Below are 12451 nucleotides of genomic sequence, written 5' to 3' on the forward strand. Positions count from 1 at the left end.
AAAACAGCCTTCCTGTTAGAGGCATGCAAAGTAGCCTTCAAAAAAGGGGGGAAATAGTCTGCTGCCCCATTTTCCCTCTCCCATTCTTTTAATCTGAAAAAGATTTGAACCAAAGAGTTGCTAAAATGAAATGTACTGTGTGTATCCAGGATTGGGAAAAGCCAGGCTATGGGGTATTAGATTGGGCTGCCCTGTGCTTCGCTGTGTCTTATGAGTCTTCTGTTCCTCTTTCTTTCTTTTTCAAAAAACTGTATTTGCACAGACATTTATAGTTAAGTACCTGATCCTGCAAGGTACTCTGTGCCCTCAACTCCCCATGACTCTAAAGGGGAAAGAGGACATCTCACACCTTGCAGGATTGGGCTGTAAGTAGACATGTGCAGAAGCAAATGGAAAGGTAAATATCATAAATTAATTGCTGTGCTTTTGGCCCAGCATTGTTTGGTGTACCAAACAAATATGTTAGCACATAGGTGCTGGAACTGGGAGTGCTGTTGCACCCCCTGGCTTGAAGTGGTTTCCATTATATACAGGGTTTACAGTTTGGGTCAATGGCTCTTAGTACCCCGTGTTAGCATGTAAATCTTTAATGGTTCAGGAAAGCCTAGAGATTTTGTTCTCATTGCAGGTAAGCTCAACCAAGAGGCAGTTCCATACATCAGAGAAGATAGTTGAAATAAATTTTGGGGAGAGTGTCTTAATACCTTTGCACACGTGCACACACATGCAGTGAGCTGGGCAAAATTCTGCTTGCCTATATATATATATATATATATATTTTTTTTTTTAAATGAGCAAGTAAAATACGATCCATCATAATGGTAAGACTGAACTGTTTTCATGGCACTTTTGAATGGCTGTGAGTGTTAGTCTTAGAGCTAGTCAGGAGCTCTCCATCAGTTTTAAAATTTTTAATGGAAAACGCAGTTTCTGCAAAAATCAAAATTTTCTGTGGGAAAAACTTTGGTTTTTTTGGAAGAAAAAATTGTCTGTTGGGAAAATTGAAATGAAAGTATTTTGTTTCAGTTCAACCCAAATCGAAACGTTTCATTGAGTCAAACCGAATGTAAATGTTTCTTTTTGGGTCAGTTCAACATTGCTGTGTGTTCACCTATGCTGCCACAGTGCCTCATGGGAACTGTAGTTTGGATATTTCATACTCCCATTCTCTATGGGCTGTGTTGTATGGTTGGAATACATATCCCAGGGTATAATCTGTATAATAAGATTCCAGAATTGTCACTCTGTGTATCAATCTGAAGCCTAGACTGTCTGTTGAGTCAGGGGTAGGCGATGGAAACAGCTCCAAGCAAGGTTGAGAGCTCTTTTTGTTCAAAATACCACCACGTTCAGTCATCACTGGGTTTCATGGTCTGTTACCATCCAGTTTTTAAGATTTTTAGCCATTTTGGCTTTTTACAAATTATACCAGTGTGGTGTACAGCTAGAGTGAGACATTTCTCTATGCCAAGAGTCTTAGACCATTGTTACATTAGACATAACTCAACCAATTACCGCCCTTACTCTACAGCTAATTTGTATGTAACAATTCCATTGGTTGTATGAGGGAGACTGCACAGATTGTCTGACTGCCTCACTGATGGGACAGCTCAGGCTTTCAGCTACTAGTATAACGTATGGGCCTCCAGGTGCCGAAGGAAGAGGTTGGAGTTTACCACAGCTGTAGCTGCTGCTCAGTGTATGCTGAAGGGAGCAGAGATGACCAGATGGGGATTCACTGGTGTAACTAAACATTACAGGAAGAGAAGGCTTCCCTCCCGCTCAGGAGATTTGTCAGATGGAACCTCAGGGGAGGTTGTGGGGGGCAAGGAGAGTCCCTTTGCTGTGAGCCAGAGGAGGTGCACTGCAAGCACTGCACCTACAGAATCTAGCAGATGATCATCAGCTCCTTAGGCATCAACCAGTCCATAGATTGGCCTGTACTTGAGGGCTGCAGCTGGTGACAGGAGCTGACGATCTGCCAGGCTTTGCAGGAGGGAGCCACATTGCAGCAGCGAAACTCCCCCGCTTGTTTCCTCTTACCTACCCATTAGCAGGTTTATTGACTCGAGAACACAGGGAAGGGCTGGTGTTTCTGTACCATCTAATCCTGTGGTGCTGAATTGCTTTTCTTCCCCCTGCTTAGCTCTCTCTCATTCCTACAGACCCCAGTGAATTGGTTATGCTGGGCAGCAGCTTAGTCTAGCTACCCCTTTCTGCTGTTTGTTTGTGGCCAAACTGACCAGTAATTTGAGGTTGAAGATATTTACTGAAAGCAGAGGAAAGATGAACTAGCTGGCTCTTCTGGTCAGCACCCTCTCCACGTATTAGTTTCCTTAGTTTCCATGAAAGTAAAATCATGAATGCATTGCTCTTCCTGCACTTTTTTTTCCCCTTAATAACTACTCTGTAGATTACAGCCCTGGGCCAGACACAATATCATCCCTGTGAAAAGAGCTGTAATCATTCCCTGTTTACCTGGCTCCTGTCATTGCTGGTGGACTGAGTAGTAATAGGACAGTGCAGGGGTCAGCTCCAGAGAGGCACCAATGTGTTTTACAAATGCTTGCATGTTCTCCAGGTCTCTTGGGCCAATGAAGAAAGTAATTGGCTATTTTCTCTGTTGCATTTCCCCTATAAACATAAGTATGCAGGGGCAAAGGGAAGGTGCAGCACTCTAATGAAGTTGCATGATATGGGGCGAGTATTTGCTTTTGTTGTAACCTGGGATCTAGTTTTCCCTCTCTTTAGATGGAGTCCTATGCTGTATATGGAGGAGGTATTTAGAAGTTGTCCGTGTTCTCATGACCATGTGGCTGCAGGTTAGTCTTCAAGATGCCATTGAAGAAGTGAGTGTTTGAGGTTTTTATTAGTGGACTAGCCATCTCACTGGTGTATTGGCTTTTTTACCAGTAGAGTCTCAGCCCTCTATCTCCTTAAGGAAGCGCACCTACAGGTGATGAAAGGCTGAAGAGATCTATCTCTGAGAAGCTGAAGAGCTCTCTGTTGTGCCATATGAAAAATGTAAAGGTTCACTTTAGTGTGTTTGAAATCTGTCTCCTTAGATGCTGATCACTGAATGGGGTGGATGGATGGGAGTGTGCAGTGACAGATTTTGCTGTGAAAACCTAAAACTGTTCTTACAATGAGCTAAAGATGGTTCTCCCTGCTTGTCTCCTGCATTCCTGGATTTTCTTCCCCTGTTATTGACCTGAGATCCTGAAACGTTGTGTCTGGGTCTATAAGTAATGCCCCATACTCCTGTTATGTGCCTGTGTAGTGTCAGTGATGTGTTAGGTGCTTTGCTATTTACTTGGTGCTTTAGGTGTCTCCATCAGATGTGGTAATATTTGTTTTGGTGATCTCCTCTCCTAGCATTCTCCCCTCCACTTCCCCATCATAACCCTCTTTCCCTTCATTGCCTTCTTAAGCCTCCTACCCTTGTCCACAAGAGTCGTCTTTTGCACACCTACCCTTCACTTCATATAGAGTGACCCTGTGGCAAAAGAATGAAGGTGTTCCAGCTCTGAGATTTAGAGCTTGAAGGGGGCACATGAGTATTTCAGGGACCCATCTAGAGCTTTAGACCTGCTTCTCCTTCCTTTGTCTGCTGTGTACATGACATTTCCTCTTTATTGGGAACGTGTGTCTGTGCTAGGCATTGGTGTGGAGTGCAGTCCTCCCACACTCCAGTCTCTAGTCTCCTCTATAGCCTGTTGGTATAGCTGTTGGAACCAGCCCAGTGGTCTCTAGGCGCACTGTGCTTTTCAGTGACAATCCCTGTCATTATTGCTGCCTTTTATTTTGTATAGTAGAGGGGTTGCTGCTATCAGTCCTTATCCTGTGGCTGGCAGAATGAGCAACCTTCTTTGCGGGTACATTGCTGTACTCCAAACAACCAGAAGGGCATGGAAAGAAGGAAAGCTTAGTGTGCCCCACACCTCTAGCTCGGTCATTGCTATGTGTGTAGCATTCCAGTGGTGCAGTAGCAGGGCCGGCTCCGGGCACCAGCGTTCCAAGCAGTGGCGGCAGTCAGAAAGGGGCGGCGGTGTTTCCGCGGTGGCAATTTGGCAGCAGCTTCTCTGTGCCGCTGGCTGTGGTGGCAGCTTTTCCCTTTTGCCGTCCACGACGGCACTTTTTTTCACTGCTTGGGGCGGCAAAACCTGTAGAGCCGGCCCTGTGCAGTAGCATGTGTATTCCCGACTAAATGCCCTGCCCTCTTCCCCACTGGGAATCTTTGTCAGACTCCTGTGTTTAGCTCTGCATTAATGTTACCTGGTCCTCCTGCAAGAGAAACACGGAACTGTTTCCTCTAATCCTATTACCAACACACAGAATGAGAATTCTAGTAGGATTATTTTTAACTCTGTCAGAGCTGCAGTTCAGGCAGTATCCCAGGCTCTGCCTTGCAAGAAATTTCTGCTTTAGATTTTCATTTTGCTGCAAAATGCTTTGCAACTTCATCTGCTAAAAGAGAGCTGGGAAGGGGCTAGGTGGGTGTGTTCTAGAGTGTGGCTCAGATTAGAGCATTAGTCTCTCAGCCCTTGAAACCCAGATTCAGATTCTGGTTTGCATCACCAGTGAAAGTCAGTTTAATAACCTAGGTTAGTTTCCTGTAGATAGCCATGCACATCATAATCCTATCCAGATCTGGAATAGCAAACGTGTGTACGTCAGAACTGAGGTGCACTTGCAGAGCGCTGTGTGTGTAGGTCTTGAATAGCAGGAGTGGTTGAGACTGAACTGCATTGGCTCAGCCATCTGAGGAGCCTGTGACTGCAATAGCAGGAGAAGCTTCAGCTCTTGATTGAGCTGTGCTGGCAGAGCAGTCTCAGCGGCTCAGGTGGGGGGTGTGTGTGTGAAGCTTGCATAGTGCTTGCCTGCATTGTGTCAGGTTCTGGCTAGTGTTAAATAGACCTTCACTTTTGTTAAGCAGTGAAGTTCACTCTAGCTTTTTCAAGGTGTGGGATAGTCCATGTTCTCTGACACATGTCAGTACCACCAGTGTGTTTGCATCCACTCTCCTATAAGTGCTCCAGCTGGGATTTGTATTCCAAAGCTCCACTGTACTTCATTTTGTCTTTAAGTAATATTTTTATATCCCTTTTTGGTACTAACCTCATGATCTCATCTGAAACTGCCAGTTCAATTTTCCAGTTCAACAGAGGTGGTTATTAGTCTAATGGAGAAAAGCCACAAGGGCCTAGTTGTGTTCTGATCCAGCAGTGTTTCATAAACCCACTGCCCAGAATATGCATAGAAACAGCCAGGGATTATTTAAGGCCTAACCGTGACACGGTATTGGAATGTGAAAGTAAGTAGTCTTGTAGTAACATGACTTCTATTATGGTCATCAAATGGCCACTTGTTTGCTCTTTCAGTAGCCGCCTTCTATAACCTGCTCCTGTGGACTCTTGTCCTAACTTTGCAGCTCTTTATCCTGGGCTGACCTGCAGGAAGCAGAATAACATGGCTGCCCAAAGCCTGAACTTTGAGGGGATACAGCAGAACCTCAAGCATACGAACACCAGAGTTATGGACTCACCGGTCAACCGGACACCATGTTAAACCAGAAGTAACTAATCGGGCAGCAGCAGAGAGAGAGACACACACACACAAAGAGCAAATACTGTACTGTGCCAGTGTTGCATCTTAAAGGTAGGCACATCTGGACTGCCTATCCCCACCCCACCCCCATGCGCGGGGCAGCCACTTACAGCTAAGAGGTGAAGACGCTGGGGCTGGGAGCCTGAGCCAGCAGAGCAGGAGCAGCCCTGCAGCCTGCACCGCTTTCATCCCCCCTCCCTGCTGGAAGTGGGGACACTGTTTATACACAAGTGCGCACACACACTCAGGAGGTTGGACAAGCTTGCAAACTCAGTCTGACCTAGGTAAAGAAGCTGCTGAAGCTGAGGAGGGAGCTCAGCTGCTGCTGAAGCCTGGCCTGGAGTGACAACTGCTGAATCTGGAGCCCAAACTGTGCTTTGTTCAGAGTTACAAACATTTCAGAGTTACAGACAACCTCTGTTCCTGAGGTGTCCATAATTCTGAGGCTCTACTGTAATAGCAAAGCAATCTGCCTCCATTGACCCCTAAACCTACTAAACTCCTGCAAAAAACAAAATAAAAAAAACAACCTCAGCCAGATCACAGAGTTTCAGAGGCTAGATTCTCAAAGAAAATCTGAACATTTAAAAAGATACCTTACTAAGAAGAGTGTTTCTGGGTCACAGTGTAGAGAGGTTTTAGAGTGGTAGCCCTTTTAGTCTCTGACTCCAGGTGAACACACATGCAGGCAAATAGCGCAAATGGCAGGGCTGAGGATAATCAAATGGCTACCAAAGCAGACATTCTGGAGATGCTATCTGAGTTTCAGGCCATAAGAGATGATCTGACAACTAAGTTTCTTGCAGTAAAGAAGGAAGTTGCTGACTTGGAAGAGTAAGTCATTGTGCTAGAGACTGGCCTAAGAGAAGCAAGTGAGAGGGAAACAGCTGCATGGCACTGATGGCGCAGAGAGAGAGAGAGAGATCTACCCGAAATCGGATGAGATAGAAAACTGATTCTGATGATGTTGTTCCTTCTCAAGTAAGGGAGTGCCTGAAAATCTGGAAGGAGACAGTCCAATTCGGTAGGTAAAAATGTTGATCCTGGAGTTGTTACATCTGAGCTCCTTGAAAGGTGTAAAAGTGGAGAGAGCACATAGGACGCCACTCCCCCTGTCTGGGCCTTATAAATTCAGCAACCTAATCATGAAATTTCATGATCATTAGTAGAAAAATTTAATTATGAAAAAATCAGAGTGCATTCAGAGGCCACAAGCTGCAATTTTTCCACGACCTCTTTGCCCTAACTTTAAAAAAGAAAAGAGAGCTGAAGGAAATTACAGCAGCACTCAGAAGGGCAGATTTTTGCCGCAGATGGGGATTCCCATTTAAACTCTCATTCAGCTTCCAAAATTAGTATTATACATTAAGTGTCTTCAAACAAGGCAAAAATACACTCCAGTCTCTTGGGATAGAAATCCATACCTCAGATGTACATGAAGATTCTCCAGAGGTAGTAACTACAGATAAGCTGCTGTAAAAAAAACTCTTAGGAAATGATGAAACACAAGAAAAAGAAGATAGGAAAAGAAAGAGAACACGTTGGCAATGGCAGAAATAAAACTGAGCAAGAGACCTTGGATACCTAAGGCATATCCTAGAGACTAACCAGAAGGGATTTCTTGGGAGTCACCAGGAATGAACAATACCTATGTCAATGTTATAAAGAAAACAGTATGAAATTTGCTTTAGTTGGAGTGATCGGTAAAAGCTGTGTACTGTATTTTAAAACGCAGAGGAAATAAAGGAGAATAAGAGGAGAGTTGGTGGGTAAGGGATGAAATCCCAAGAATGGAGCAGACTAGAGGAAAGAGGGGAGGGGATGGGGAGGAGTCTTTAGAGGATCTGTGTAAATCCTCCTTGTAACTCAAAATAATCAGATGGTAATCTATCCCTAAGGGGGTGAGGTCCCATAGGTGGAAAATGCACCTCCTTTGGATTGCAAGAGAGACAGCTCAAGTGTTCTTGGTGAGAGTACAGGGGTTTAGGGTTCAGCAAAGCATAGTCACTTGGAGACTGTTTTACATGTTATGTTGTTTTTATTTGTGGATTTAAAGTAAGGGGAATGCAAAAGAGGGGAGGGAACTGGGAAGGTGGGGGGAATTAATACAAGAAATAGATATGGAAGTGTACAAATACAAATCAAGTTCTATTCAGGCACACAGTTGTGAATGCAACATAATAAGTGATACAAGAGAGACACTGACAACACAAGGGGTCATGCCATCAAACAGCTAAAAAATCACAATAATTTCAATTTTTTAAATAAATTGAATAGTTACTCTCAATGGTTCTTTCTTTTAAAGTAACATGTTTGCATGTCAGAGGGCTCAATAATGTAATTGAAAGGGAAAAAGCCCTGATAGAACTTTAAAACCCCTGCTCATATTATTTTACCTCAGTATACTCATTTTCAGGAGGGACAAATTATGAGCATGAAAGGTGTAATTGGTTTCAATGGACATGTTTTGTTTCAGCTAAAGAAAAGAGGAATGGGCATAAAATTTGATAAACACGTACCTTTTCAAGTTAAAGTTCAATGTAAGAAGAAGAGGGATGATTTAGATTGTTGAAAGACACAGTTGCTGGGTAATTAATAATGCGTGGGCTCAGTGTATGCTTTCAACCAAAAGGACTTCTTTAAAAGACTGCAACAGTTTGGGGAAGGGGAAATTATACTTGGAGGAGATTTCAATTGCACATCTATTCCTGACTGGGACAAATCTGATTTAAAAAACTAGGGGGACAGGGAAGTGGGAGCAGCATTGACCTCTCTGTGCCAACAGCTCAATTTGTCACCTTGATGGAGAGAATTGAACCCAGTGGAAAAAGATTACACATTTTAGTCACACCTTCATTGGTTATATACTAGAATAGATGTAATGTTAATCTGTAAATCCTTAATGAAGCAGATACGATCTGCGAAAATTTGGCAACATTACATGATCAGTAAAGTGATACTTGATAGCTGGGAAGGGTCCCAGGGATCACTTTTTCGGGGTGGGGGGGCGCGGCAGGGAAATGAACTGCTTTTTTCCTCCAAGAAAAAGATTGGGTTGCAGAAATTAAAAAGGACATTGTTCAGTCCTTTCAGATAAATGATACGGACAACATAAAGAGAGGCTTTCTCTAGGAGGCAGATAAAGCACTATTTAGGGGTCAGTTGATAAGCAGAGCCTCTCACCTGAAAAAAGAAAGAGCTCAAGAAATACAGCAGAAGATAAAAAGTTTGCAAGACATGCATAAAAACACAGGTTCAAAAAAATCTATAACAATTAACTAAATATTAGGGGGAAAATGGAATATGTCGATGACAGATACCACTGAAAAAGCCCTTAGTGTTACAAAGCAGAAGTTTTCTGAAAAAGGAAATAAAAGTGATAGCTTAAAGGGATTCAAGAGCAATGTATTATTCCACCAGTTAAGAACAATCAGCAAAAAGATGGTTACGCACCTAATGAAATGTGCTACTTTTGCTGCTGCTTATAAAAATCTCTATACCTGAGATAATCCAAGCTCTGAAGTTAATTTAAAAAAAAAATCTGGAATTCAACAGACTTGCCAAAGATAAACAAAATTTTTAAGACTCTTTAGATAAAGAAATAACAGAAGAAGAAATCCTAGTGGCAATAGCAAGTATGGAAAGTGGTAAAACTCCAGGATCTGCTGGCTTTCCAGCTGAATTTTACAAGGTATTTAAGGAGGTATTAGTGAGTCCCTTGAAAGGTACCTTCTTCTGTTAGGGGAGGAACTTCTGCAACCTATGAAAAAAGCTACTGTGGTTATTCTCCCTAAAGATGGAAAAGATCTCACCTTATGCATTTTCTATAGGCCCATATCACTGTTGAATCATGGCATAAAGATTCTAGCAAAAATAGGAGCTAGCCAATTGCAGTCTGTGCTCTCAGTTTATATAAACCCAGATCAAACTGAATTCATTAAGGATAGACAAATCTCAGACAGTATTAAGAGAGGACTTTGAATCATCCGTAATACCAAATAAAAAAATCTGTTTCTTTTATTGTCACTAAACGCAGAGAAAGGAGATAGAATAGTGGGACTTTCTGTTTCAAGCCCTGCCCTATGTGGACTTGGGCCCCCAGTTCCCTAAATGGATAACTGCTCTTTACACCAGCCCAGAAGCAGCTGTTTGAGTTCCTGGTGTTAAATCTCCGCTGTTTGAATTACACAAAGGGACTAGGCAGGGATGTCCATTGTCTCCTTCACTTACGGCACTGGGCATGGAACCTTTAGTACAGAGGATAAGGAACAATTAATCCATCACAGGAATAAAACTTGCAGGATCACACCAGAAAATAGTGTCCTATGCAGATGATGTAATATTTTTATCTAAATGAATATTTCTCTAAAATTAGTTTCTGAAGAAATCTAGAACTTTGGGAAAGTGTCTGGGTTTAAAGTTAAATTATGCCAAATACTGAAATACCAGAATCTGAAAAGTCTCTTCTCCAGAAAACATTTGGGTACAAATGGGCAACAAATTCTATAAAATACCTGGGAATTCAAATCTCAAACAACATTGGAGAGCTCTATGATTTAGTGTCAAACCACTACTTCAGGAAATGAACAAAGATCTGGGGAGCTGAGGGAAGTATGCAATTTCTTGGTGGGGAAGTATAGCCACAGCAAAAAATGAGCATTCTGCCAAGGATATCTTTCTTGTTTCCAAATTTCTCTGGGATTATCCCAAATAAAACCCTAGCAGGAATATAGAGGATGTCAAAATTTTTATGGAATAGGGAAAGACCAAGCATGAGTGCAGATACCCTATACAGGTCCATTAAACAGGATGGATTAGTGTTCCAAATATTCTGGGGTACTACTTAGCCAGCCAGCTCAAAGCAGTAGTGAATTTGGGGTGCTCTAACCCAGCCAAACATGGGATATTTATTAAACAAAATAACTGGCAGTGAGAATGTTGCTAAACTACTGTGGGTTAAAAAAAAAAAAAAAAAAAATTCTCATCCTCCAGAAATTTACGCACATCCTTTAGCAAAGGCTGCTCTGTGTTAGGGATAGAACTACACATAAGATAAATTCTTTTCCCTTGCCAAATGATCCAGATCTTAACCCAAATTGTGAACAAGAGAGCTTCGAAGATTGGGAGAGCCAGTGAATACACATGGTGGGCCAGCTATTCCATTAAAAAAAAGTCTATCTTATTTAGAGATCAAAATTAACTTTAACTGGCCCACTCTCCCATTGTACCAGTACTTTCAAGTCAGGCATTATGTTTCTCAACTTTCTAAGAAACCTGTTATACAGAAAGCTAATTTTAGTAGAAGAGATGGCAAGTGATCAATTAGGAAACAAAAATTATAACTAATTTATATCGATCTTTGCTGACAACTTTTCTGACAAAAAAGTGTCTATAGATAACACTCTGGGAAAAGGAGGTGGATAGACAAATTATCCTAGAAGAATCTGGTTTGATCTAGAAAAAAGGACCAGCAACCTCAGTCTGTAGCACAATAAAAGAAAATTTCTTTAAGATACTGTTTCAAAGGTACCTCTCACCATTCAGGTTTTTATATATATATATATATATATATATATATATATGTGTGTGTGTGTGTGTGTGTGTGTGTGTATATATATATATATAAGATTGACTGGAGATAAATGGGGGAGAAATTGTGGTTAAAGAGGAGATTTTATGCATATATGATGGACATGTCCAGTCATTAGAGAGTATTGGGATGCAATCCGTAACCTAATCTTACAAATTTGTTGGATCTATATTACCAAATGATCCCTTGGTAATCCTTCTAGGGCTTCCTAACAGAAATGGTCACACGGGGGGAAAAGAAAAATTGATCTCTCATCTCCTAGTAGCTGCTCGGCTGTTGGTAGTCTCTCACTGGAAAAAGAAAAATAGCCCAACTGTCAAGGAATGATTTATTTATTTTTAAAGGGAGATTATGGAAAAATTAACACACCAATTATGTACCCAGTAAAATAGACAGAGGGCAGATAGATACTTAGATATCTGGTTACCTTTTATTCAATGCTCAAAGTACATTCACCTGCAAAACCCCCCCAGCATACTACTTGTTTTTTTAATAGTAACATTTGATAGACAGTGCTGTTCTGTTAAATATGTGTATATATAGAGATTTCACTTAATTTAATAAAATCACTAGAAGCAACATATTATAGGCCTTGTAATGACGCTCACTCTGTAATATGGTAACATATTAAATAGAAAGATCCGATGACTCTATTTCTGTATAATGTCTCTCTAAACAAAAGCTCACTGTTATAGTGATTGTTTGTTCCTGATATTTATATGGCAAGGATTTGTAAATTGGTTAAAAAATTAAAAAAGGACACATTAAAAGAAAAGCAAGGTATCCTGCATCATTAAAATTTCAGCATAACTGTCTATCTTGTGCTGCTTGTTTTTAGCTTTTTTCTCAAATTTGGGACTCAACAGGTTGAGTTTATGACACTTGCACCTGATCTAGAATGGAGTGGTGACCTGAAGGGCTCCCATTTTCATTGCTGCGGACAGGTGGTCTTTCTCTGGGATAGCTGCTAGGAGATCAATTCATAACCTGCTCTTGGCAAATCACCTTGGATCTCTAACAAAGTGATATCAGTTCAAACCTCCCTCGCCTCTAGGAGTTGGGCATGTTCCCTTTGTAGCATTCCTAGTCTCTGCCAGCCAGAGACACTTTTGTCTTCTGGACCTTGTCTCACAGTTCTGCTGCTGAGATGGAGCATTAAGCTGGAGTGCTCAGCAATGTGTTTCTTGCCTGTGATCATCTTGGTTTTTTATTCCAGCAGGCCAGTCTAAAGTTCATGGGTGGGGTGAACACATT

The 12451-nt window shown here is 41.7% G+C and overlaps 1 protein-coding gene across 6 annotated transcripts in view; it reads left to right on the forward strand.

Moving 5' to 3' along the window:
• TMEM94 (transmembrane protein 94) overlaps positions 1-12451 on the forward strand; it is a 95547-nt gene that overhangs the window by 37645 nt on the left and 45451 nt on the right. Inside the window, exons 2-3 of one of the 6 annotated variants that reach the window (XM_037913342.2) lie at positions 5432-5658; positions 6414-6631. The exons of the other annotated variants lie outside the window; for them this stretch is intronic. The gene's annotated coding sequence lies outside the window, so the exon portion shown is untranslated. The remainder of the gene's footprint in view (positions 1-5431; positions 5659-6413; positions 6632-12451) is intronic. 6 annotated transcript variants of the gene reach the window in all.

Source organism: Chelonia mydas, chromosome 14, assembly GCF_015237465.2.
Source record: "Chelonia mydas isolate rCheMyd1 chromosome 14, rCheMyd1.pri.v2, whole genome shotgun sequence".
NCBI lineage: Eukaryota > Metazoa > Chordata > Testudines > Cheloniidae > Chelonia > Chelonia mydas.